General features: G+C 47.4%; 1 protein-coding gene across 3 annotated transcripts in view; it reads right to left on the reverse strand.

The window, feature by feature from the left end:
• PPP1R16B (protein phosphatase 1 regulatory subunit 16B) overlaps positions 1 to 22,944 on the reverse strand; it is a 107,475-nt gene extending 84,531 nt beyond the window's left edge. Inside the window, exon 1 of one of the 3 annotated variants that reach the window (XM_027558547.1) lies at positions 22,846 to 22,944. The gene's annotated coding sequence lies outside the window, so the exon portion shown is untranslated. Of the gene's footprint in view, positions 1 to 21,515; positions 21,714 to 22,368; positions 22,469 to 22,845 lie in introns of those variants that run through there. The other 2 variants (XM_027558546.1, XM_027558548.1) reach the window with 2 other exon arrangements.
• Between the last annotated feature and the right edge of the window lie 4,440 nt (positions 22,945 to 27,384).

Raw genomic sequence — 27,384 nt, forward strand, 5'->3', positions numbered from 1 at the left:
GTGAGTGCTTGCGCCTCATGCTTCCTGTAGCACTGAGCACGAGGGAAAAAGGGAAACAAAACACTGCACCGGCTTTCCCTCCTCGGACCTCACTTGGGACCCACTTTCGCTCCTAAAGGATACACACCCCCGCCCTCCCACAACACACCGCTTTGAATAATAGCGTCATTTCCTCTTTCCTGCCCACCCCCACCCCACCCCACCCCCCAATATAAAAATGCTGTACGTGTGAGCAAAGAGACTTCTGGGGCCCTTGGTGCTCCAAATATCTGAATTAGAAATTATTAGCCTTGTCCTCCCCACCAACCCCATTCTCATGGGATTCTGCAGACTGTTTTACTCCTGCTGTCATGAACCTTCTAGATTTCGGGCACAGTCTCCTAGACAGACATTCCAATTTAAAAACCTGTTGTAGGACTCGGGTCTTCAAGGGTCTGTTCCTTAACTCTGCCTCTCCCAGCCGTACTCCTTCATTCAGAGCTGAGTGGTGATCCTGGGCTTGGCCTTCATTTGTCACTGTACTCTGAAGCCCATTTACTACAACCCGATTTGGCAAGACCTTGGAGGAAGAGTGGTTGGATGGCATTACCAACTCAATGGACATGAGTTTGAGTAAACTCCAGGAGTTGATGATGGACAGGGAGGCCTGGAGTGCTGCAGTCCATGGAGTCGCAAAGAGTCGGACATGACTGAGCGACTGAACTGAACTGGAGGAGAAGGATGGAGGAGAGGGCAAGATGGCAGAACTTGAAAACCACAAGTTCAACAAGAACAGAGTGCTGGATCAACTAAAGCACCTTGAGCTTTCAGGAAGAGAATCGTGTCCAGCATTGAGATAATAGCCCAGATGACCTCTATCTGAACTGGCTGGACCACACTGGGAATATAGGAGCAGGCCTTAATAAAAGCCATGAATGAAAGGATTAGCGTTGTTCTCTAGAGGGCAGAGTTGTGATCATAGGCAAAGTGAAGAAGGATCACCCTGGAACTTCCCTAAAAGTCTAGTGGTTAAGACTCCATGCTTCTACTGCAGGAGGTACAGGTTCAATCCCTGGCTGGGGAACTAGAGATCCCATATGGGGAGTGACACAGAAAAAAAAAAAAAAGAAGGAAGAAGTAGGATCAGCCTGGAATGAGGAAAAACTGTCTCAACACCAGCAATTCAACAAAGTCCAGCCATGGTGTGATGCTGGGGTCCCTGCCACCGAGAACTCCAGTGGCCACTCATGAGGCTGCTGAGATAAAGTCCATATTGGGCTGGAGGGGGGACTGTGGGATCCAGTGAGCCCCACTCCCAGCCTGGCAGAGAGATCACCTCTATTAGGAGGAAGACTCTATCATGTATATTTACTGCCCACGAGCCTAGCCTGGAAGAACCATTCCAAATAGATATTGATCGGTGATATTTTAGATTCTTTCTACCTGTGAAGGTGAGACAGCTGTCTCAGACTCAGCTCCAAGAAAACTTCAAAGGAAGCCACAGCTCAAATGGGCAAAGGAAAACCTGTGAACACACCCATCTTCCATGCCGAGCTTCTCCCCATGAATCTGAACCCACAGAGAGGCCCACATACGTATGGGTAAGAATGCCAGTGTGGGGGAGGCTGCAGGGGACAGAACAAAGGTGCCAAAGATGGGGCACATGCAAAGCTGACATGATGTCTACGAACACATTAGTCAGTCACAGTCACGGTGCTAAACCAGCCAGTCTTCTAAAGAAGCTTATGTAATAGCTAAGCACGGGGGAATGGGAGTCAAATTACACATACTGCTCCTCCAGGCTTGGGGGAGTGTGGTCCACCCCCTCCCTTGCAGAGAGATAAAAACTCCCTTTGCAGCTAGAAGGATCATTTTCCAAAGGAGGCCACCTGTGGCCACAGAATGCCCTCCTGGGTTACACGTTTATTGAATAGGGGAGGGCTATTCACACTGGTTAAGCCTTGAGGAGCCTCTGCCACCTCTGCCTCCCTCTCTCAGCATGACATCCTTGGCCAAGCTTTCCTCTGTTGTGCCAGCTCTTATGTTGGTGGTGGCTTCTTGGAGCACTTTGAGGGCAGAGGGTATGAGGCCACGTGTGATGACAGGAGGAATGAATGTGGTGATAGATTAGTAATGTCTGCCACAGATAAAGGAGTGGCTGTGTGGGTACTGAGCAGGCAGTTCTGTTTTACATTACACTTGCCTACTTGGATTTCAACACTTGCCTTCACCCCATTGTTCAAAATCCTCTAGTCTTAAATACAAACATCTAGAGAGTTATCAGATTAAGTAGAAGGGCTCCTCAATATCAGTATATCATTCAACCAAGAACAAAAAATCACAATGGCCTCAAAGGTAGACAAGAGTCAAGATGAGCTTAGGTTCTAATAAGAATTTCTCCAATACCTTGTGCTAGGGGGTAAAATGAAGACCTGTCCTCGATGACTCCATCCCTTAAGTTGAATGGATCCTACTTCTAGGAAGCAGTATGCTGAGCCAACTCAAGCTAAGGATGGCAGCCCTTTGGAACTGCTACCTCTCCCAATCCTATCCCAAAGATGAGCATCCCATCCTGTAACTGGATGGGGTCCACTCTTGAAGAGGGAGGGGCAGGGAGCACCATCAGCCAGGGATCACTCCTCCATCCGAAGCATCTTGGGCTTCACACCATTACCACCATGAAGGAGGAAGAAGGCTGTGGTCTGCTTCCTAACAAGGTCCCTTTCTCCTCTTCAGAAACCTCAAAGATATCCCTAGCAAGCTGTCGCCTTCCCTTTAGTCAATTAGAAAACAGCTGGGATAGGAATTTTAAAAGTTTTTCATATTGTTTGCTCACGGAGGTTTGGAGAATAATTCCAAGGAAACAAGGACAATGAAAAACAGAGAGTTGGACTCAAAGGAGAAAGTCCTACCCTGGAGGAAGAAACAATGAGAAGGAAAAGAGAGCCATGCAGACAATGGACACCAATTAACTGCACAGTAAGTGGGGGAACTGGGATCCAAACCCAGGCCTGTCTGATTCTATTGTCTAGGTACCTAAAAGAACAAGGAAGGACTTCCCCTGTGGCCCAGTGGTTAAGAATCTGCCTTCCAGTGCAGGGCACATGAGTTTGATCCCTGGTCAGGGAACTAAAATCCCACATGCCACAGGGCAACTAAGCCTACAGGCCACAGCCAGTGAGCCCATGTGCTCTAGAGCCCTTGAGCCGCAACTGGAGAAAGTCTATGTACCACAACAAAGACCCAGCCTGGCCAAAAAGAATCACAACTGCTTTTAAACAACTTCCTCATGAAATGTAAGAAGATTTCAGGAAATCCAGGGTGTTGATGATTAAGGAGATAAGAGGACATTTCAACTAATAAACCAGATAGATCAACTGGTAGTAAAACAAATACTTGCTGAAATCAGTATAGAATTTAAAAAATGTGCTTAATGTAACTAAACATAAGCATCACAGAATGTATAAAATATGTAGATGAAATGAACCCAGAGATAAATAATGCAGGGTTATAATGGCAGCTTCTGGGCACAACGTATTTTTCCATGGGTCCAATTCGTTATATGTAACATCTCTTGGAGTCACTGCACCAACTCTGTAATGTAGGTCTTGTTCCCATTTCAAAGGGGAAAAAACTGAGACTCAGGTTAAGGAACCTGTAAGGAGTGCTATTTCAGTTGTTTATGGCTGGTATCTCTTCTGATTGATCAATCATATGCTATGATGGTTAAGTATTTTTTTTTATCATCTCTCCTGCTTGAAAATAAAAGAGAAAATGTCAGACAGGAAAGATGGCCCACAAAAGCACGACTAAGAGCAAGAAAAGGAGTCCTTGCAGGAAAATAAATGAAATCTACGCAGAGTAAAGATAATTGATTACAGTCATAACTTCCCTTACTGTTGGAGCTGTCATCACCTTTGGAGGCTTAGGCAGGAAATATATGTATCTCATCCTGAATTTCATAAAATCTGCCTTCCAAACCCTGTGAGCTCAGCCCCCTATGACTAGTGTTCCCTTTCTTGGTGAGTACTTTCTCATTTTCACTTCACCCAACAGCTCCCAAACCAGATTCATAACAGCAACTGTCCTCTCTCCTCTGCTCTCTGTGAGATGAAACTGTCAGTAGAATAAATCAGGAAGTTTCCAGACACTCTGCATTTTGGTAAATGAAGTTTCTGTCCAGCATACAGGCTTTGAAGTCTCTCCGTATGGGATTTGTGACCTTCCAGGTCACCATGCAGAGAGAAGCAAGCTGTAGTTGACTGCCTTTACATTACTTTCATTCCTCCCCTCTTTGATCTCCAGCCAAAGTCCCTTCACTTTGATTCCCTCCTCTTGGCTCCTCTTGGGTGTGCAGAACTCCAAGCATATCTCTGCTTCCCCCTCTGACCAGCTTTATTTCTGTTTAAAATTCTCCATAAGCCATAGATTCAATCCCATGAAAGTGATATTACTCCCACAATTGAATGTATCTCCTCGTGTTGAAATCTCAGGTTCACTTTGTTAGCGACTGGGGTCTACTCTACACTCAGAGCCCTAATATTATTTCAACCCTCTCATCATGTTCTCCAGCAAATTACCAAACTCTCTCTCTATATTTTGTGCTTAACTGTCATCAACAAGTAACCAATCTCAAGATTTTCTTCTAGTAATTTTCTCCTCTAATTCAATTCCACTTTTAATTTAAAGCTGCTTTCATTTGGCCGGTCAACAAACATTTATTGCCATCAACTATGTGCTAGTCAGAAAAGCAAGGGGTCCTAATGTTCCCTTAGTAAACAAAATTATTGATCAGAAAAGTTCTGCTCTAGTAAAAGCAGAGTAACTCTTATAGGATACATCCCCTCACATTTAACTATTGTGAACTCTATGCACCACACACACACTGCCTATTGGAAGGTACTAGATAGTCAGTCCACATGGTTGCAAAGAGTCAGACATGACTTAGCGACTGAACAACAGCAAGATTTATTCAGCCACAAGCAGATAGAAACTGAAAGGCAGTCAACACTTGATAGAAATTTGCACTAGGCAAATTCTGTGTTTTTGTAGCTTTTTACCCAAGAGCAGTCCCCACTCAGCGTTGTACATGGTGGCTACAACTTGGATGAAAACCTTTGCTCTTATCGTTTGAGGAATTAAAGGACAGACTTCAGGTGACTACAGTTGGAAAGTGAGGAGAAAGCATCCCAGAAAAGAGTTCACAGATGGTAGCCCCAAATGCTGAGTATAAATTCTGTCCAAATCTCTCTGAATGATGCATGTGCAGGGCAGGTTCCAAGCCGCCCAACTAGGGCTATAAGAACTGAAGAAAGATTTCAGCTGCTGCCTACCCAGGGGAAATTGAATTTAAAGTTTGTGTGGTCAAGTCAGCTGACTGATTTTTTTTAAGTCATCACTAGGACTTCCTTGGTGGTTCCATGGGTAAGACTCTTCGCTCCCATAGCAGGGGGCTCAGGTTCCATCCCTGGCCGGGGAACTAGACCCCACAGCATGTCACAACAAAGATCCTGAGAACTGCAACTAAGACCCAGTTCAGCCAAAAAAATAAAATAAATGAATAGTCATTACTGTTCTGAGAAATATAATAGAACCTCGAGTCTCTTAAGTCTGACTCATAATATTCAAGATGTAACCTAAAATTCCTAGAAAAAAATGTTTTCAGCAAACAGGAAATGGACTTCCCTGGTGGTCCAGGATTAAGGTTTTGTGCTTCCACTGTCGGGAGCGCAGGTTTGATCCCTGGTCAAGGAACTAAGATCCCACATGCCCTTGTGCAGTCAGATTAAAAAAAAAGCACACAGGAAAATATGACTCAAACTCAAGAGGAAAGGCAATCAATAGAGATCTACTTCAAGATGATCCTTTATTTCCTTTAAGGGTATAAAGGAAAATATGCTAGTAATAAATGAGCAAATATGAAATAGGAACTGCAAAACAGAAAGCACAAAAAGAGATGCAAAGCTATTAATCAGATCAGCTAAATCCACACCAACACCTTCCTCTGCATCCATGTGAGTCATGCTTTTCATCAGGGCCAGTTACATAGTTCTAATATCAACTTCAATGACTTTTTTTTTTCTGGAGCACCTTCCCAGCGCCAGGTCTTGGGCAAGCTTTGGAGAGCAAAAATATAACATAACATCCTAAACCCTTAAAAAAAAAAAAAAAAAAAAACCCTGATCCTGAAGAGCAGATATTTTCATCTGACGACATCTGTATAGACTACTCGTCACTTCTCATGGCCTCCTCTTTCAGGCCTTAAATTGGAAGAAGAGATTGAAGTCCTGCCATGGGCTCTTTCCAGCCTCCAGATCACTCCATCAGGAACCATTTGCCCATATAAAGCACACAGGAGTGAAGCACAGGCTGTCAGGTTTAATACACCTCTACGTTCTCCTTCCATCACAAAAGCATCCTTCCCTACTGATTAGACAGATCAAGTCTATAAAAAACTCTGGGTGTGGACGTCAAAGAGGGGCGATGGGGAGGCACTTGTCATTATAACATCTCTTTATACAGCTCCACTAATTCGTGTTTTGCTTTTTCAAAACCTGTTAGGAAAGAGGGTCTCAAACTTGGCTACATGTTGGAATCACCTGGAAATGTTGGGAAATTATACTAAGATCCAGAGCAAGACTACTATATATCCACCAGAATGGCCTTTTTTTAAAAAGACAGAAAATACCAGTCATTGGCAAGAATTCTTATAAACTGATCGGAAATATAAATTGGTACAGCCACTTAAAAAACTGCTCAAGCAGTATCTTCTACAGCTGAACATATGATGGCCTACACTCCGGCAATTTCATTTGTAGGAATATACTCAACAGAAATTTCTGTATACATTCACCAAAACACATTTATAAGAATGTTAACAGCACTATTTGTATAATAATCTCAAAGTACAAACTATTCAAAATGTCCACCAACTTGAGTCTGGAAAAAAAACTTATGGTGTACTCACAGTGGAACATAGTCCAGAAGCCCGGATGAGTAATACACAATTACACACCACAATCTGGATCTCTCACACTGTTAACCAAAATAAGCCAAACACAAAAATGCATACTATATGATTCCATTTATGTAAAGTTCAACAGGCAAAAAGAATCTATGTTATTATCAATCAAAGTCACGGTTTTGGGGTAGGAGTGACTGGGAAGGCACATAAGAAAGGCTTTTAGAGCAATGGTAATATTCTGGTTGGTTTGTTTTGGCCACACCATGCAGCATGTGGGATCTTAGTTCCCCGACCAGGGATCAAACCCATGCCCCCTGCAATGGAACCTCAGGGTTTTAACCACTGAACCGGCAGGGAACTACTAATATAGGGAAGTCCTACATTGTATGGGTTACCTGGGCATGTTCAATCTGTGAAAATTCATTCACTTAGAATATGTGTGTGAGTGAAATGAAAGTCGCTCAGTCATGTCCAACTCTTTGCAACCCCCCCATACAGTCCATAGAATTCTCCAGCCCAGAATACTGAGTGGGTAGCTGTGCCCTTCTCCAAGGGATCTTCCCAACCCAGGGATCGAACCCAGGTCTCCCACATTGCAGGCAGATTCTTTACCAGCTGAGCCACAAGGAAAGCCCTAGGATATGTGCACTTTCCTGTATTTGCTTTACCTTAACAAAATATTACAATTTAAAAAATACAGGGTCCCATCTCAAGAGATTCTAATTTACTTGCAGCCCGGCTTTGAAAAAAATTTTTCTCCAAACTTTAAACTTTTTATTTTGCATTGGGATAGAGCAGATGAACAATGCTGTGGTAGCTTCAGGTGAACAGCAAAAAGACTCAGCCATACACACACATCAGGCCTTGAAATTTTTAAAAAGCTCCCCAGGTGTGTCTAATGTGCATCCAAGAACCACTGTGTTAGAACCTGGCAACCCTCTTCACTGTTTATTTCTTGGAGCAGAAAGTGCTGCTGGTTCTCCAGAAAGTTTAAAGCAGTGTGGTTTCTGTAGAAGACTAGTAGCTCCAGAGGAAGTTAATAGATATTACATGGAAAAAGAGTTCTGTGGTGAAATAAACAATTTTTAAAATTTTAATGATTAACTTTCATTGAACACTTACTACATTCCTAGAACTAGGCTAAATGCTTTATCTACATTATCTCATTTAAGACCACAACAAGTCTGTGAGAAAGGTACTATTAATCCTCATTTTAAAGAAGAGTTAAACTAAAGTTCATTGTGGTTAAGTAATTACCCAAGGTCACACAGCCAGTAGAATTGATGCTTTTGAACTGTGGTGTTGGAGAGGACTCTTGAGAGTCCCTTGGACTGCAAGGAGATCCAACCAGTCCATCCTAAAGGAGATCAGTCCTGGGTGTTCATTCAAAGGGCTGATGTTGAAGCTGAAACTCCAATACTTTGGCCACCTGATGCGAAGGGCTGACTCATTGGAAAAGACCCCGATGCTGGGAAAGATTGAGGGCAGGAGGAGAAGGGGATGACAGAGGATGAGATGGCTGGATGGCATCACCGACTCAATGGACATGAGTTTGGGTAGACTCTGGGAGTTGGTGATGGACGGGGAGGCCTGGTGTGCTGCGGTTCGTGGGGTCGCAAAGAGTCGGACACGACTGAGTGACTGAACTGAACTGAACTGGATACAGCCAGTACGAGACAGCCGTGTGCCCGCGTGCATGCTTAGTCGCTTCAGTTGTGCCCAACTCTTTGTGACCCCATAGACTGTAGCCCGCCAGGCATCTCTGTCCACGGGATTCTCCAGACAAGAATACTGGAGTGGGTTGCCATTTCTTCCTCCAGAGGATCTTCCCGACCCAGGGATTGAACTCGAATCTCTTATGTCTGCTGCACTGACAGGCGGGTTCTTTACCACTAGTCATCTGGGAAGCCCGTACAAGGCAGGATTAGGATTTAAATTCACGTTGGCCTTGACACTGAAGCCCATGCACTGAATCACTGCCCTGATTTGCCTCTCCAGGCAGCACTTGTCCGCAGGACTTAATGGAGCTTTCACTTGGCTAATGTGAGCTGTGGGTTGCCAAGACAGGAATGTCGGAGGCAGCATTTCCCCAAATGATCTCCTTGCCTCCATCTCTTACCTTCCAACCCACAAGCTACACCACTGGTAGAGTTTTCATTCTGCACTGAAGTCTGATCCTGTATTTCCCTTATAGGGAAGCTTTTTTTTTTTTGGCCACACCACATTGCATGCAGGTTCTTCCCTTACCGGGGATCAAACCCACACCCCTTGCAGTGGAAGCAGGGAGTCTTAACCACTGGACTGCCAGGAAATTCCTGTAGGGAAGCATTTAACACTTCTGCACTGCCTAAAGAGTCAAGTCTAAATTTCTTAGCGTCACAGTCCAGACCATCCAGTATCTGGCCTTGACATGCTTAGTTTTATCTCTGGCCATCCTAACCTCCCTCCCCACTCTCAGTCCACTAAACACTCAATTTTCTGGCTATACTTAATAGGTCTGATGGATTCACATCCCTGCAGTGGTACCCACCATTAGCTGAAACTCCACTATGTGTCAGATACTCCTCATAAATTAACTCCCACAGGGAGCCTTTAAAAACAGGTCTGGAGACCTCCCTGGTGGTCTAGTGGCTAAGATTCTCTGTGCTCCTGATGCGGAGGCCCCGGGTTCAATCCCTGGTCAGAGAACTAGGTCCCACATGCTGCAACCAGGAGTTTGAGTGCCACAACTAAATATCCTGTGTGCTGAAATGAAGTTTGAAGACCCCACGTGCTGCAACTAAGACCTGGCACAGCCAAATAAATTTTTTTTTCATGTCAAAAAATAAAGATAAAAACAGGTCTCATTATCCCCAGCAGATAGATTAGGAAAAGGGAGGTTCATCTTGCCATGCCCAAAGTCAGACCTAGTGAGTAGCGAAACTAAGATTTGAACACAGATTTAGATTTCTCTTCTATGAAGCTATGGAGTTTTCACTCCTCCACATTCACCACCTGTCCTTCATTCATACTGTTCTGTGCGGTGTTGATACCCTTCTTTCTCTCCACCTGGCAAGCTCGTCCTGTTCTTTAAGAGCTAGCCCAAGTGCTGTAATGATAGTATTTATCATCTCTTAAATGCTTTTCAGGCGCCGTGCTCAGCACTTGACTTGCCTTGTCTCATTTACACAATATTGTCTCCATGCTCCTTTTATTCCCTCTGAATTGCTCTTTATCTGCCTTGTGGCAAATGGGTTTCTCTCTCCTCTAGTTCCAAAGAGTCTGACCGCATCTCTACCGTGGCTCTCAACTGTGTGTGCGTGCTAAGTCGCTTCAGTCATGTCCAACTCTTTGCAACCCCATGGACCACTGGCTGTAATTGTTAATTTCATATCTGCATCTTCCACTGGACTAGATGCTCTCAAAAGACGAGAAATATGTTATTCACCTTTCCATCCCACCCTAGGGCAGGGGTCTCCAACCCCCAGACCCATGGACCAATAGCAGTCTGTGGCCTGTTAGGAACCAGGCCACATAGCAGGAGGTAAGCGGTGGGTGAAAGAGGGCAGCTTCTTCATCTGTATTTATGGCCACTCCCCATCGTTTGCATTATAGTCTGGATCTCAGGAAAACAAGCTTAGGGCTCCCACTGATTCTGCATTATGGTGAGCTGTAAAGTTATTTCATTGTATATCACATTATATAATCACAATAATAGAAATAAAGTGCACAATAATGTAATGTGCCAAAACCATCCCCCCACCCCCCACCCTCCAGCCCATGGAAAAACTGTCTTCCACAGAACTCGTCTCTGGTGCCAAAAAGGTCAGGGACTGCACCCTAGAGTCACCCAGCATGCAATAGACATTCAATAAATAGGAGCGTGTAGACAGAAGGGTGGGAGATGAAGAGACTAAAATTCACGGACATTATTCCATCAGTTGTATCATTGGGAGTGGTTTTCTGGCTTGGAACCACAGCTCTAGCATCAAACCAGACTAAATAGACCTGGCCGCTGGGGAAAGATAGGGGCCAGACCCAAGATGTGCCTTACCTGGCCCCTGCCTTGCCATCCATAAAAGGGTGACCTCGGACTACCTCTGCTCCACAGTCTCTTTTCAACTCTGCACACAGTACAGTTGGCTTTATAGATTCCGGCTTAGAAGTTTTGCTGTAAAATGATGGTGAGCTCCATTCCACAGCACTGTTTCAGATATTCTCAACTGCTCCTTGCCATGGCCTATGCTGTTCTTAAGATCTCCTAGTGGATGAAGAGCTATCCGTGACAGGTGGCCCAAAGAAAATGTATAGCTAAGGCGTGGCTCCCCACAGGTGGGAAGATCATGTGGTCATAACTCTTTCTAAATGGATCTATTCTTTTTGAGTAGGAGGCCCTTTTATAGGACAGAGACATCTTTGATGCTCACTCATTCATTCAACACCCATTCTGTGCATGCAGTCTACAACGGGTGCATTCAAAGCACACCTCCTTGTAACCCCTGGGGTAACTGCCAACTCATGCCACCCACATCCAACCCCACTGGGCTCCAAGGCTGTGGATTTTTAAAGCCAGGCTTCTGTACCTTTGTTCTCACTCTTTCTGGACTAACATACACACTTTCCCAGGTAACAGTGAGCAATAATCAGCACCAGCTGCAAACTCAGCTGGGTTTCTGCACAGCCTCCCTCAAACATTAGTAAACATGGAAACCACCAAAAAGTCAATTTCAAAATTACTTTATCCCTTCCTAGCTGCCTACCTCTGCTGCTGCCACCAGGAGGGCTAAGATACATGGTTTTTCTGCTTTACCAAGTCATTTTCTTTTGAGGATGTCAAGTATCGCCCCTCCCACTGGGGCACAATGTATGCTGTATTTTACACATTCATTTGTAATATTCATGAAGTCTGTCAAAGAGAACTTCACTTATGCATTTCTCTAGCACAGCTGGAACCACACCTCTATTCTCATTTGTCCATGTGTCTGCTTCCTTCAGGAGATGGGGAGGAACTTGTTTAAGTTCATTTTTTATCTCTAATTTCAAGCATCAGGCCAGGTAAAATGCAGTTCTTGAATATTTAACAATATGTAGCCACAGTCTAAATGATCATAAAATCTAAAGTACTGTGGAACTTGACTCAGAAACACTCTATTTTATTCCTATCTGACTGGAAAAAAATTGAATGTACTCAATACTCAATGTTAGAGAAACGCCTGGGGGAAAGAAGCATTCACACACACGGTCTAGGGAATAAAAACTGGTTTGCAGGACTTCCCTGCGGTCCAGTGGTTAAGACTGAGCTTTCAGAGTGGGGAATGGGGGCGGGCAGGGGGATTCAATCCCTGATCAGGGAACAAAGGTCCCACATGCCCTCTGGCTCGTCCAAAAGAAAAAAGACAAAACTGGTTTGGCCTCTTGGGAGGACAATTTGACAATGTCATAGTTCAAACTGCAGGGAATTTTCCTTACAGGTAAAATCACCCAAGTGTACGAAGATACACACTGTATAAGCAAGGATGTCATAGCATCATAATGTGTAGCAGGGGGGAAAAAAAACGGAAATAATCTTCATCACCAGCCAGGGACTAGAAAACAAATTATGGTAAATTTTTATCATGGGAATATCGTGTAGCTTTTAGGACTGAGGCATACCTACACGTGTCGACATGTGCTAAGATAAATTAGCTGAAAAGGGAAGTTTCGGGAAAGGGTTGTATAGATGTGTTAACAACAAAAGAGGATAGGATATACATAAATGCATGTGGATTTGTACATGCCTAAGAAATTTATGGAAAGACATAAAACATTCAGCGATTTCTTCCAGGAAAAAAGAAATGTGTGGATGATCATTGGGAAAATTTCCCTTTCCATTTTCCACATTTCTGTACTGCTTGAATTTTAATAATGAGTTTCTCTTTATTTTTATAATTAAAAAGCATAAAGTAAGCAACAAGAAAACAAAAGCTTGATTTCCTATGTTAAAAAAAAAAAAGAAGAAAATAAATGAAATTCTGGAGAAACTCTTCCCTGTTTTTTTATTTTAATTTGGCTGCATCAGGTCTTAGCTACACATGCAGGATCTTTCTTTTCAGCATTTGGGATCTAGTTCCCTGACCAGGGATTGAACCCAGGCTCCCTGCATCAGGTGGAGAAGGAAATGGCAACCCAGCATTCTTGCCTGGGAAATGCCATGGACAGAAGAGCCTGGCGGGCTACAGTCTATGGGGTCGCAAGAGTCGGGCATGGCTGAGCAACTAAACCACCACCCTGCATTGGGAGCACGGAGTCCTAGCCACTGGACCACCAAGGAAATCCCCTTCTCTGTTTCTTTGTAAGATAGTAAGCAATGCCTCTAAAGAGTTTGCTCTCTGCCCAGTTCATGGGGGAGAAGGTGATGGCTACAGAGTTCCAGAAGGGAAGCTGGGGACAGAGAAAGTCACCAAAGAAGAGCCAAGCGCCCTGAAGAAAGTAAGTGTGAGAATATGTGCCTTTTTCTTGCTCTTGGATGACAGGAAATAAAGCCTGCTCTGATTGAGACTCTAAAATGTTCTGGGAGCTAAGAAATTCTGAGAACTCACCAGGTTGGCATGGACACGGGGCCTGCAATCAGCGCCAAGAAGCAAAGGCTAGGACTGCCTCGGTAAGTAATAGACATAAGTAACCAGGGTGAACAAAACGACAGACCGAGCACCAGGGACGTAAGTGACACAGGGCTCCGCTCACCTGTCCCTTCTGAATAGACTCCCAGAGGCTGACTGCATGGATACTAAGGTAGTAATTATTGTTAGTATGTATCCAGTACACCCCATGTGCCAAACACAGGTTAAATAATCATATCATCTCATACTATTATTATTCCTATTTTACACATGGGGAAACTGAGGCTCAGCAAAGTTAGCAAATAACTTCTCAAGGACACATTAAGTGGGAGAGGGAAGGATCCAACCCAGGTCTGACTCCAGAGCTAGCCAAAGTCACTGCCAGCCTTTCCTCCATCTGAGGAAGAACTGGAGAAAGGCACTCCTTCAGGGCAGGGACAGCTTATGAAGTGCAACTGCATTTTTGCCCAGAGTCAGAGAGCATCATGATTCAGTGCAAGGACTTAGAAGCAAGACAGCCTGGATTCAAATCCTAACTCCACCACTGACTGGCTGTGTGACCTGGGGCAAATCATGGAACCTCTCTGTGCCTCACTTTCCTCAGCAGTAAAATCAGGGTCATAGTAAGGCCACCTCTTAAGAGTTGCTAGGAGGACTAAAAGTTAAACAGTGCTTGGCTCATAAGATAAGAACTAGATGTTAACCATTATTATTAATATTAAGAAAAAGGGACTTTCCAGGTGGTATAGTGGATAAGAATTCACCTGACAATTCAGGGGAAACAGGTTCATTCCCTGGTCCAGGAAGATTCCACATACTGTGCGGCAACTAAGCCTGTGCACCAGAACTACTGAAGCCCACGCTCTAGAGCCCACGATCCACAAGAAAAGCCACCGCAATGAGAAGCCCGTGCACTGCAATGAAGAGTAGCCTCCACTCGCCACAATTAGAGAAAGCCCAAGAGCAGCAACGAAGACTCAGTGCAACCAAAAAAGAAATAAATAAGGGAAAAAAGAAAAAAGGTGCCCTTCCTCCCAGGCAGATGCAACCCCGCAGGGTTACAAAGCTTGGCAAGTGGAGCAGGCTAGCTTTTGGCCCCTCTATCAGCCGGGTGCCATCAGGCAGTCCACAGCTCTACAACCCTACACTCGGCCTCCTGAGCAGTGAACTTCCACATGCTGCCAGCTCTTCCTCTTGGCTTCCTTCCCCTCTGCCAACCTGGCTGTGAATCTGGCTGGCACACTTTTGAAAAATACAGACTCCCAGGGCCCCACCATGGCGGGTTCTGACGCAGGTAGGCTGGTCTTAGGGCCCAGGGATCTGTGTGTTTAACAAGCCCCAGGTGACCAGGGGACCCAAGACACTGTGTCCCCCCGACACATGTTTCTGGAAGCACCAGAAGCCCCTCGCACCTGTTCTAGGCGTTTCCATGGCCCCTTGGGAGCAAGCAGCCTTTCCTTCATGCTTGGTCCCAGGTCTGAGCACACAGAGAAGGGGCACAGTAAGTCTGTTCTCCTGCAAGCCAGCCCACAGAGCAGATGGCTGTGCGAGCAGGCATGACAGGCCGAATTTGCTGGAGTGGGTGACACCGGGGACCCCTCAGCTATAGACCCTTGCTCCCCAAAGTGCAGTTCACAGACCAGCAGCACATGACTCCTTCTGAAACGTTATTCTAAATGCAGATGTCCAGGCCCCAGACCTAAGGAATCAGATTCTGCCTCTTACAGAAACCCGCAAGCAAATCTGAGGCATATGCTTGAGACCCCTTCCCCCATCAGAATGAGTTCTAATCCATGTGCAGCTCTAACCTGTCCAAAAACCCTTTGGGGCCAGTCTCTTCCTTCAGACTCCCAGGGAGGCCCAGAAAAACAGCGTGGTCCTTTTAATGGCCCTGATGTAGCAGCCAACCTAGGGCTCATGGTGAACCTTCCTTTTGATGAATTATTTATTTCAAAGTCCATGTGAAAATAAACCTTCCCAATAAATTGAAAAAAAAAAAAAAAGACAATTCTGGCCTCTGTAATTCTGGGGCATAAAACATTCCCGTCTTTTGTACAGAGTTGTGACCCCTACTTCCCTAGCCAAAGCCATCCAAAGACATCAAATGCCCAAAGAAAACAAGCCGTGTCTTCCTGTTGGCCAAGCTTCAAGTTATCAGGCAGATTTCACACTGGAGCTTGACCTCATTAATCCAAGGCCTATCACATTGCTGTAAATGTCAGTGGAAAAACAGCCATTCAGTGGTTTCCTTCATTCCACCAGAAAGGGAAAAAAACAGGAAGCTGACAGCAGCTGCACCCCAGCTTGGCAAATCCCAGGGGCCCCTCTGAGAGGGTGTTCCTTGTGAGTACCTACCTTCCCCTGCCCCAGCCTGCTTGCCAGATAAAGGGCGGACCTGTGTCTATGTGAGCAAAGTGCAGCCATGATCATAGAACAATTCAGATAATTCGGGCCCCCAAGTGCCTCCTTGGCGGACGGGCGGGAAGGAAAATAGCTTTGGTCTGAATTTCTTTGGCCTGAATGACCAACGTTCACGCTCAAGTTCATCTGCATCTCTCTCCTGTTCATTCAAAATGTCCCACAAGCCAAACCTCCTGGACTCCAAGAGACATGAGGCCTTCCAAGTCCTCATTCATCCCTTTAATGCTTACTGTCTCCTGTGTGCCCGCCGTCATGCTGGGCAATTGGGGACACAGGGCTGACTGAATCAGACACAGTCACTGACCTGAGGGGCCTCATGGCCAGTAGAAGCCTTCTCAAATCTGGCACTGTTGACATTTGGAGTTGGACAACTCCTTGTTGAGGGGGACTGCCCTGGGCACTGCAGGGTATCTCGCTACATCCCTGGCCTCAACCTGCTAGATGCCAGTAGATCCCTGCCCCTTCTGCACTTTCCCACTTGTGACAACCAAAAATGCCTCCAGACATTGCCAAATGTCCCCTGGAGAGCCAAGCTGCCCCCAGGCCGAGAACCACTGACCTCGTGGGAGAGATAGAGTAAAAGAATAATGACCACAAATAGCCATACAATCACAGTTATGTTAAGCACCATGGAGGAAAATTTTATGGACGTTACATCAATATATCTATGATGTGGAAGTCAATTTTATGTTGGGTTACAAATCTTTATCACAACCCTGAATTATACACACACACACATACATGCATGTATGATCTGTATTTCTGGATGAAGAAACTGAAGTGCAAAGAAGTGAAAAAATTGGCCGAGGCCCAAAAACCAGTGAAAGGCAAAAGCAGGATTTGAACCTTGGCCTTGAACTTTGCCTCCTGTGGAAAAGAAAATTCGAGCCTTTGTTTTGATGTCTTCTGTAAACAGGCAGGGTGTATGGTCACGTGATGCTCTAACCGGCCATCCTAAAAGACTCATTCCTTCCTGGGGTCACCGTGGAGCTCAGTCACCACCTGCTGCATCAATCAAGCTGCAAACTGCCTGCGTCAAGGCACATTTGTGGGACACTAGCGGGCCCAGGAAGGTCGCCTTGAATTCTGAGACATCCAAGAATAGCTCCCCATCACCAAGCGCCTGCACTCAGGAACTTCCCAAAAGTCAAGGCCAGGAGAGACTAGGGTAGTCGCCAGATACCTGGAGCACACCCCACTGTGACCCATCACTAAGGTGCCTGCAGTCTAGCATCCAGGGGTGCATGGTGAAAGAAGCCAGACATTCTGCAGGCAGCATTACCAAGAGCATGCATGAGGTGGTACACATAAGCACAGAGCAACTTCAGAGACCTCTAGACATGAGTTCTCACCATTTATAAGCCCTTTAGCAAATCACCTCACTCTCTATGCCTCAATTTTCCCTTCTGCACAGTGGGGATAAATGCATCTACTTCAGTAAGTCTGTATGAGGATTCGATGGCAATACAAGCAAAGACCTTGGACAGTGACCAACATCCGGAAAAGCACTTAGTCCCCTCTTATGGTCAATAAGGGAGCGAGATGGTGGCGCTTCCTCCACCCACACCCCCTTCCTCCAAATGAGAAACATCCCAGGGTGAGAGACACGGGTGCACAAGTAGCAAAAACATCTCAGGAAGAAGGAGGGAACGTCTGTGCTTTCCGGGTAGAAGGAAGAGGAAAGGACAGTTAACATATCCGCAAACGTGCACAGGCCAGCCATTCCTCCCTTGCAGCAGTAAATTCTAGACTGGATTCAGATGGCTCCATAAGCTGTAGGAGGCCTGCTTTGGGTGAACAAGCATTTAATCATTCGGGACCCCTTAGCAGAACGGCCTCTTGTTCCCTGACCTCGCCTCCATCATGCCCTACAGTGATGGCTTTCCAGCTGTTAACTCTGACCACTGCTCTCTAAGACACCAAACACTTTTTAAGCCTCTATGTCTTTGCATACGCTGTTTTCTCAGCTCAGGCTGCTCACTCCCCTCCACCCCACCTTATTAGCTGCCACCTGGAAAACTGTGTCTGAAGGGCTCACATGTGCCCCAACAGCAAAATTTGCCCACCTGCTATTGATCACTGCAGACTAATAATAACAGCAGCCAGGGTTTCCCTGGTGGCTCAGTGGTAAAGGGTCTGCCTGCCAATGCGGAGGACACGGGTTAAATCCCCAGTCCAAAAAGATCCCACATGCCATAGGGCAACAAAGCCCATGTACCATAAGTACTGAGTCTGCGCTCTAAAGCCCGGGATCCGCAAACGCTGAGCCCAAGTGCTGCAACTACTGAAGCCCTTGTGACCTAGAACCCGTGCTCTACAACAAGAGGAGCCACTGAAATGAGAGGTTCGTGCACTGCAACTAGAGTAGCCCCCAGAGGAAAAAAGTCCACAAAGCAACGAGGACCCAGCACAGCCAAATAAGTAAATAATAAAAAAATAGCAGCCAACATGTGCAAGCAGTGATTAATATCTAGAAGGCTCTGAACTGAGGTTTTTTACCCACATGGTTCCCTCTTTTCCTCACATCACCACTCAGAGGTAACACATCTGTCCATCACCAGCTGGCTGTGAGGTGGCAGATTCAGGAATGAAACCTGGGTTCGTTAGCTGAGGCCACCTGTTCATCCCTCCCTCTACTCTTCACTTCTCTTCTTGCCAGTGAAGCTGTGTTCTCACTATCACTTTTTTCGCCCGTAGATCAAGAAGCCTGAGAGCTGCTTTATTCATCTTGAAATCCCTCTCTAAGCACAATGGCTAAAAGGGAGTACACATCTGTTGAATGAATCAACAGACCCTGCAAAATGGCAGCCATAGGAGGAAGGCGAAATGACTTCCTAGAGACAGGCTGATGCTGGGCTTGGATTCCCAGAAATCAACCCCCTCCCACCCCCAGGCTTGAGGGGCTTTCCCTGTCCTGTTAGCTAGAGGCAGAGAGTTCTGACTTCCCCTGGACTGAGAGGGGGTGGCGAGGGGACCTATGAGACGACAGTGCAAAGGAGGAAATGGTGGTGGTGGTGATGATAATCATTTCCTGCATTCCTGCCCCTACCTGGTGCTGCACTAAGCACTTTCTATGCATCAAGGGCTCAGAGAATCCTCACAAACCCACAGAGGAGGCATTACTACCACTCCCACTTTACAGATGAGAAAACCAGGAGTCAGAGACAGTAAATAATTTACCCAGGTCACAGAGCTTCTAGGTAGAGAGCTGTAATTTGAACTAGACCTATCTGACTCCCTTGCTCTTCCAACTTTGTGGCCTGCTGTAGGAGACAGGCTTGTCCTAGCCCTCCTGAAATTCCACTGTCTCGGGACTTTCCTGGTGGTCTGCTGCTGCTGCTAAGTCGTATCAGTCATGTCCGACTCTGTGCGACCCCACAGACGGCAGCCCACCAGGTTCCCCCATCCCTGGGATTCTCCAGGCAAGAATACTGGAGTGGGTTGCCATTTCCTTCTCCAATGCATGAAAGTGAAAAGTCAAAGTGAAGTCGCTCAGTCCATCCATGGGATTTTCCAGGCAAGAGTACTGGAGTGGGGTGCCATTGCCTTCTCCTTCCTGGTGGTCTAGTGGTTAAGAATCTGGCTGCCAATGCAGGGGACACGGGTTCGATCCCGGCATCTGGGACAATTCCACATCCTGCGGGGCAATGAAGCCTGTGTGCCACAACTACTGAAGCCCCCACGCCTAGAGCCTATGCTCTGCAACAAGAGAAGCCACCATAATGAGAAGCCCATGCACCACAATGAAGAGTAGCTCCCACTCGCCACAACTAGAGAAAGCCTGCACGTAGCAACGAACAGCCAGCACAACCAAAAAAATAAAATCTCAATGTCTAGGATGAACTCAGGATTAAAAAAAAGACCATCCCAGCCTCTGTTGGAAGAATACCACTTGGGACGCACTCTATACTGAGAGCTTCATGTCCCAGGCATGGGAGTAGGAGTCATTAGATTGGCAGAAGGGTCAAACTTGGCTGAGGTTCCTGAAAGTCCAGACACCACCCAGGAATCCAGGTACTGCCTTCCGTGACCCACAAAAAGTCCAGGCTGGCCGCAGACTCCATTGATTAGAGAATGCTGACTCTGGGTATGGAGTGGGGTTTGAGAAGAACCTGGGGCCCCAGTTTCCAAAGAGAACAAAGATGCTCTGCAGAAGGTTACTGCCTTGGGGGAAAACCCACTTTCCTGCATCAGCATCATCTTAGCCCTATGGCTCCAGCTCCCGAACTTAACAGGTGGATTAGAATTTAACCTCCGCTCCTGTGTCAGTTACCAAAGAGAACAAAGTCTGCGCGTGCACTGGACCTTGCCTGCCATGTCTCTCCAAGCCAGGGAAGATTCAGAGAGCACAGGGATTCGGGGAGCCCCAACCCAGAGCCTGGCAGATGGGTGGCACAGTGGGAGGAGACCAAAAGATGGGGGAGGAAGGATCAAGTGGTCTTCCTGAAGAAGACATTTCAGAGGCTGGGATGAGCTGGGACCAGGAGAGGGGTCAGGAAGGTTCTAGGGAGAGGGACACCGCTGGACAGACTCCAGTTCACAGGAAAGCACGAAGTTGAAGGTCCAAAATGGCCTGGTTGACATCTTGCCTCCGACATCCTGGTGACACGTGGGAGATGAGGGGCTGGGGAGGGGAGTTGTGTGGGAAGGCCCGGGAGCAGGCTGGGAGCTCAAAGGACTCACCAGCGCCCACCAGCCGCCTGCAAGCTGCCTCTTGATGACAAAGCTGAGGGAGGAAGATGTGGAAACTCCCCCAGTGCCTGCAGAACCACCCACCAGGGCTCCACTTCTGCTCCTGCCTAAAAGGAGACACGCCCCATTCCAAAGCTTTCTGAAAGGCCTGGGTATTAACCTCGGAGCAACCGGCTGCCAGGACCTCACAGGGTCCTGCCCCCATCCTCCCACGGCCTGATTAGCCCCATCTCCTAGAGGCAACTGAGGCTCCCGGAGGCCAAGTGCCTTGCCCTCGGGAAGAAAGCGAGTCACTGGCTAAGCTAAGATGCTTATGACCAGCCTCTGAGGAGGCCTCCCACACAGAGGGTTTTTCTCCGGTGCTTCGCCAGCCACAGGAAATGGCAGGGCCCTCAGGGAAGTACCCGCGCCGGCCCAGGAGGCTAACGGCAGGCGCCTTCCTGGGAGACCCCGGCGGGCAAGGGCGCCTGGTACCCCGGGGCCCCGGGCCCTCCACAGAGGGCGATTCAGAGGTGGCACCTGGTGTGCAGGGCCGCCGAGAGCGGGTGGGCGCTTCTGACAGCGAGAACAGCGGCCCATTATGTGGAATTCAATCACATGCGCGCGCAAGCAGCTCGGCTTTCGGTTCTGAGAAGCTCTTAAGGAGCCGCGTCTCTCTCTCCCTGGGTTTCTGAGATGCCCGGGAGCTCCGAGTCTGGGGCTTTCCGCACGGCCCTCCTGGGAGGGCCAGATTCAAAGCTCCAATTATCCGCGCGAGGCTGGGAACTGCATCATCAGCATCTCCCGCTAAGCCGGTCCGAACTGGAGGAGGTGGCGGGGGTGGGGAGTGGGGGTGGCTGGGGCGGGGGGTGGAGTCGGCCGGCTTCAGGGAAGGCAAATACCTCGCATCTCTAGCTGTCCACGCGGGACGGTCTGGGCAGCTCGGATGACCTTGGGGAGACCCCTCTGCGCGACCTCTCGGAGGAAGGCTGCACAGACTCAGTCCATCCTAGGCATTCGGGGGCGCTCCTGCGGCCGGAGTCGATGCGCGGGACTCAGGAGGAGAGGCGCGCTCCAGGCGCGGGGGACCCAGCCGCGGGCGCACGGCGGCCCTTCGGGGAGATAGGGAACAACCACGCTGGGGTCTCCCCCGGGGCCGCGGGGCGCTGTCAGCCGGATCCCGCGGGGGGCGGGTCTGCATGCGGGGGCGCCTGCCCTCGGGACCTTTCCCGCCCAGGCAGGGAGCGCTCCCGGCGCCCTGCCACCGCCTGCGGGGACCGAGTGCCGCCACGCGAGGGGGCGGCGCCCCCATGCCAGCCCCGAGGCTGGGAGCCCGGACTGTCTGCTGCCGGTTGGGGCTTCTTCTGCCCAGCATTGCGCCCCTTAGGCAGAAGGCGGCCCAAGAGCCCAGAATCCGCCAAGATGCCCCCTGCCCGCCCCAAGATCCGGCTACGGGGACACCAGCCAGCAACCTGCCAGTGCGCCCCGTACCCTGGCCTCGTCTCTGGCGCGCAAGACCCAGGAGAACGCCCCCATCCCAGCCCAACTCCCCAGCCCTGCTCGCCTGGTACCCGCCTTTCCAGTCTCCCTCCAGCCCCCCCAGTTATCTCCTGCCGCCGGCCCTTCGCCAAAGCTCCACACACACCCCCAGTCAGACCCTCAGAAGCTGGGTCCACCTCCCCCCCGCGATCCTCATCCCCTGCCTGGTCAAGCCGCAGAGCGCAGGGCAGCCGGCGATGCCGCCGGGGAACTCACCCGCTCTCCCGAGCCCTGCCCCGGGCGGCTCCCGGCCCTGGCTCGGTCCTTCCGTCCCCGAGCCGCAGCTGCCGGTGCGGCGACAGAAGCCAGCTCTGCACGGCCGCGGGCCTCCGCGCCGCCCCTCGGCTCCTCCCCCGAGGCGGGGCCTGAGCTCGCGGGAAGGGGGTGGGCATGCTCTCGACTAGACCTGGACGGCGCGGGAGCTCCCGGCGAGGGTCCCCTATCCCCCTCCACCACCACCTTTGAGCAGCTAGAAATTGAAGGCAGGTGAGACGCGACCAGGGTTCGGAAAAGAGTTTTCCTTACGGTCTTCCTCCCACCCTTCAACATCACCGCTTTGGAAAGGGGGAAGCCCAGGACGGTATTCTTGCTCCCATTTGATGGAAGGGCATCACGAAGCCCAGAGAGCTGCAGTAAACCACCCAAAGTCACACAGCATTAAAACCAGGGCCAGCGGTTCATGTCTCCTCCTACCTTGAAGTCTGAATCAGAAGGCTTCCTAGGACGTCAAGGAGCCCAGCCAGGGTTTGCCCTGGGGACAGGTCTGTGGGAGCCGGTCCCCTAGCTGAGGGGTAGGAGACGAGAGCCAGACTAGTGGGAACATGGGGGGCCGTGGCCTGCGACGTAGAATCGCATCATTTCCTCTTTCTGGGAGGGACCGAGGTGTAGAGGAGGAGGAAGGAAGTGGTTGTACCTCCACTGACGTCTGCCCCTGTTTGGGAGGTGCAGGATCTAGAAAGGGGCTGCCTTCCTGAGATCTAACGCTTAAAATAGAAAGTAAAACACAACCTGTGGCCCCTGTCATCTAACCCAATCCTTTTTCCTGGGCTGAAGGCCCCTGCACTCAGCACCATCTTTTCTCTATAGGACAATGGATTGAGAAGACCCTTCTCTCCACCCCACCCCCCAGGAAGAGGAGAGAAAGTTAACAAACAAAGGGGAAACAAATCCATCCCCAAACATTCTCTGGAATCCACACTCGCTGAACACTGGCTTTAGAACAATAGAGTTCTCTTCTGCACAAAGGGCCTTGTTTCCTGAGCTTTCCCAGTCTCCAGATTAGAGCCCGAGGCACCCCAGGGCCAGCCAGAGGGGCGCAGAGAAGGCTTAGGTTTGAGGAGTTCGGGGATGACAGTTCAGTTCCTAGCAGTCTTGTTCAAAGAACTCCTTTACTCGGTACTATATAGCAACTTTCTTCAGAGGCTGCCACTATAACCTGAGTTTAGTGATTTCCTGTTTGCTAAGAAAAACCCCATAACCTTTGCTGGGGAAGCAAAAATCCCTGGATTGGGTTTATTCTCTGACCCCAACCTCCCGGGTTTCTCTGAAAGCCAGCTCCCCAATTTGCCCCCTGGCTTCCTCTCAGTTCATTAATAATCCAGTTTTGAATGACACTGTTTCAAAGTAGAGCAATTAGAGAGCAGAACAGGTGGGGAAGACTTAAAGAGATGTTTAAAGTAACCCTAGGGGATCATTGTTCTCTGCAGAATGTTTCCATTGATTTATCCTGGAGAGCTGTAGCTGAGAGAGCAAGCGGGAGTCCATCTCTCCCAGGCTTGCATAGAACTTGGAGCCTGCCTTCCTAAAATGATGCCTTGAGTATGGGCCCAGATCCTCATGCTGTGCTGTTCGTTTACACCATTCACAACATTTTGATATTGAAGATAAGTATACTCAGAATCGGGTGGAAGACTCACACTTCCTGATTTCAAAACTTAACCACAAGGCTACAATAATCAAGACTGCAGTACAGTATAAGGATAGATGGGGATCAATGGAATAAAACAGATTCCAGCTAAAACCCCTTACTTTTAGGACCAATTGCTTTTCAGCGAGTGACAAGACAATTTAAAGAATCATCTTTTCAACTAATGATGCTGGATGACTGGATTTCCATATGCAAAAAAAAAAAAAAAAAAATGAGGTTGGACCCCTACCTCACACCATATACAGAAATTAACTCAAAACAGATAAGGCTGAATCCTAAGAGCTAAAACTATGACACTCAGAGGAAAACATAGACATAAGTCATGACCTTGGATTAAGTAGTGTTTCTTAGCTATGGCACCTAAAGCAGAAGCAACAAAGGAAAAAACAGACAAGTTGGACTTCACTAAAAATGCTTTAGAGGACACCATCAAGAAAGTGAAAAGATAACTGTAACGGGCTGAATTGTATTCCCCCCAAATTCACATGCTGAAGTCCTGATCTCTAGTATCTCAGACTGTAACTGTGTTTGGAGATAAGGTCTTCAAAGAGATGACTGTCAAGCTAAGGCCCTTAGGGTGGGGCCCTGATCCAATATAGCTAGTGTCCTCAGAAGAAGAGGAAGAGACACCAAGGATCCTTGCACAGAGGAAAGGCCGTGTGAGGGCCCAGGGAGAGGACAGACGGTCATCTACAAGTCCAAGAGAGAGGCTTCGGGAGAAACCAGATCTGCAGACACCTTGCTCTTGGACTTCTAGCCTCCAGAACTGTGAGAAAGAAATTTCTGTTGTTTAAGCCACCCAATTGTGACATTTTGATATGGCAGCCTTAGCGAACAAATGCAATAACCCACAGAACCCACAGAATGAGGGGAAATATTTGCAAAGCATATATCTGATAAGGGGCTTGTATCTAGAATATATAAGGAACTCTTACAACTCAGTAATAGAAAGGCAAATAACAAAAAATGAACAAGGAGTGAGAATAGACATTTCTGCAAAGAAAATGTACAAGTGGCCAATAAGCACATGAGAAAATGCTCAATATCATTAGCCATCAAGGAAATGCAATGCAAAACCCCAGTGAGGGGACTTCCCTGGTAGTCCAGTGGATAAGACTCTGCACTCCCAATGCAGGGGCCATGGGTTTGATTCCTGATCAGGAACCTAGATCCTGCATGCCACAATTCAAGATCCCACTCAAGCTTCCACAGGTTGCAGCCAAAGACACAGGCACAGCCAAAAAAAACACCCCACAGTGAGGGAATTCCCTGGACGTGGTGATTCTACTGCTGGGGCCAGGTTTAATCGCTGTTCAGGGAACTGAGACACCACAAGCTACGAGGCCAAAAACAAACGAAAACATCACAATGAGATACACTTTCAAACTTACTAGGATGGCTGTGATCAAAAAGACAGGTAATAACGAATGTTGACAAAGATGTGGAGAAATTGGAAATTTTATGCTTTGCTGGTGGGAGTGTAAAATGGTATAGCCCCTTTGAAAACCAGTCTGGCAGTTCCCTAAAATGTTAAACAGAGTTGCCGGATGACCCAGCAATCCCACTCCTAGGTGTGTACCCAAGAGAAGTAAAAACAAATGTCCACACAAACTTGTACATACATGTTCATGGCAGCATTATTCATGATAGCCAAGAAGGGGAGACAACCCAAATCTCTATCAAAAGATGAATGGATCTGGAAAACATAGTGTATCCATACAGTGCAGTGTGATTTGACAGTCGAAAGGTATGCAGTATGAATACATGCCACAATATGAACCTTGAAAATGTTATGCAGGTGAAGGAAGCCAGTTACAAGACCATGTATTATATGATTCCATTCCTATCAAATGTCTAGAATAGGCAAATCTATAAAGACAGAAAGTTAATTCCTAGTTGTCTAGAGTTGGGAAGGGTATCTGGGGCAAATGGAGAGTAACCAATAATGGGCACTAGTTTTCTTCCTTTTTTTTTTAAAGAAATATGATTGATGTAATAACCAGTTTCTTTTTGGTGTGTTGAAAAATGAACTAAAATTGATTGGGGCAATAGTTACATGACTGTGACTATACTAAAGCCATTAAATTGTACACTTTAGATCAGGGAGTCCCCAACCTGTGGGATCTAATACCTGATGACCTGAGTGGAGCTGATATAATAATAATAGAAATAAAGTGCACAATAAGTGTAATGTGCTTGAATCATCCCAAAACCATCCTCTACAACCTCAGTCCATGGAAAAATTGTCTTCCATGAAACCGATACCTGGTGCCAAAAAGGCTGGGGACCACAGCTTTAAATGGAAGAGTTATATGGTATGTGAATTACATCTCAGTAAAGTATCACCCCCCTCCTCCCGCCAAAGTCAAACTGTACTCTGGTCCTTGAAAGCAGTACTGACCATGTCTAAACCTCTCTCTTCTGCCCCAGGCAAGAAAGTCCCTCCTTTTTAATTTTTTTGGCTATGCCACATAGCTTGTGCGGTCTTAGTTCCCCAACAGGGATCGAACCCACACCCTCAGCAATGAAACTGCAGAGTCCAGTAACCACTGGACCAGGGTACTCCCGGGAAAGTCTTCCTTTTATTTTGAGGCCATCTATGGTCCATCTATTAGACATTAGAGTATAGTCTAATGCCAGTGAACATTCTAATAGACTATGGAAAATGTTTGAGGGCCTAGAAATAAATGGGTTGGCTCCAACATATAAAATCTGAAATATTGGTGTTTAAAAATATAGAATTAAATATCTACACAACTTCAGGTGAACCAGTCAACTGCAACTCAAGCCAACTCATACATATAAATCATACAGAAAGTAGAACTGGGGTGAATTATACGATTGCTGTGATGTAGGGCAACACCTCAGAAGAAGGAAGGCCTAGAGACTTCTGAGTCTACTAAAAAATGAGCTAATCCAGCCTCAAAGAGATTCACTCAGAAGTTATTTGATCCACTGGTTCTTAACAGCAGCCAGTGAGCAGGTGCTGGGCTGGTTGTTTTCATTCACTCAACAGACACTTAGTCCAGGGGGAAAGAGTATAGAGTTTCCTTAAAAAACTAAAAATAGAGTTACCATATGATCCAACAATCCCATCCCTGGGCATATGTCTGGAAAAGATAAAAACTCTAATTCTAAAAGATACATGCACCCTAATGATCATAGCAGTACTATTTATAATGGCTGAGACATGGAAGAAACCCACATGCCCATCAACAGATGGATGGATAAAGAAGATGTAGTAATATTATGGAATGAAATGGAATATTATTCAGTCATAAAAATGCATGAAATCCCCACACCAT

The sequence above is a fragment of the Bos indicus x Bos taurus genome, chromosome 13 (genome assembly GCF_003369695.1).
Source record: "Bos indicus x Bos taurus breed Angus x Brahman F1 hybrid chromosome 13, Bos_hybrid_MaternalHap_v2.0, whole genome shotgun sequence".
NCBI classification, from domain to species: Eukaryota; Metazoa; Chordata; class Mammalia; order Artiodactyla; family Bovidae; genus Bos; species Bos indicus x Bos taurus.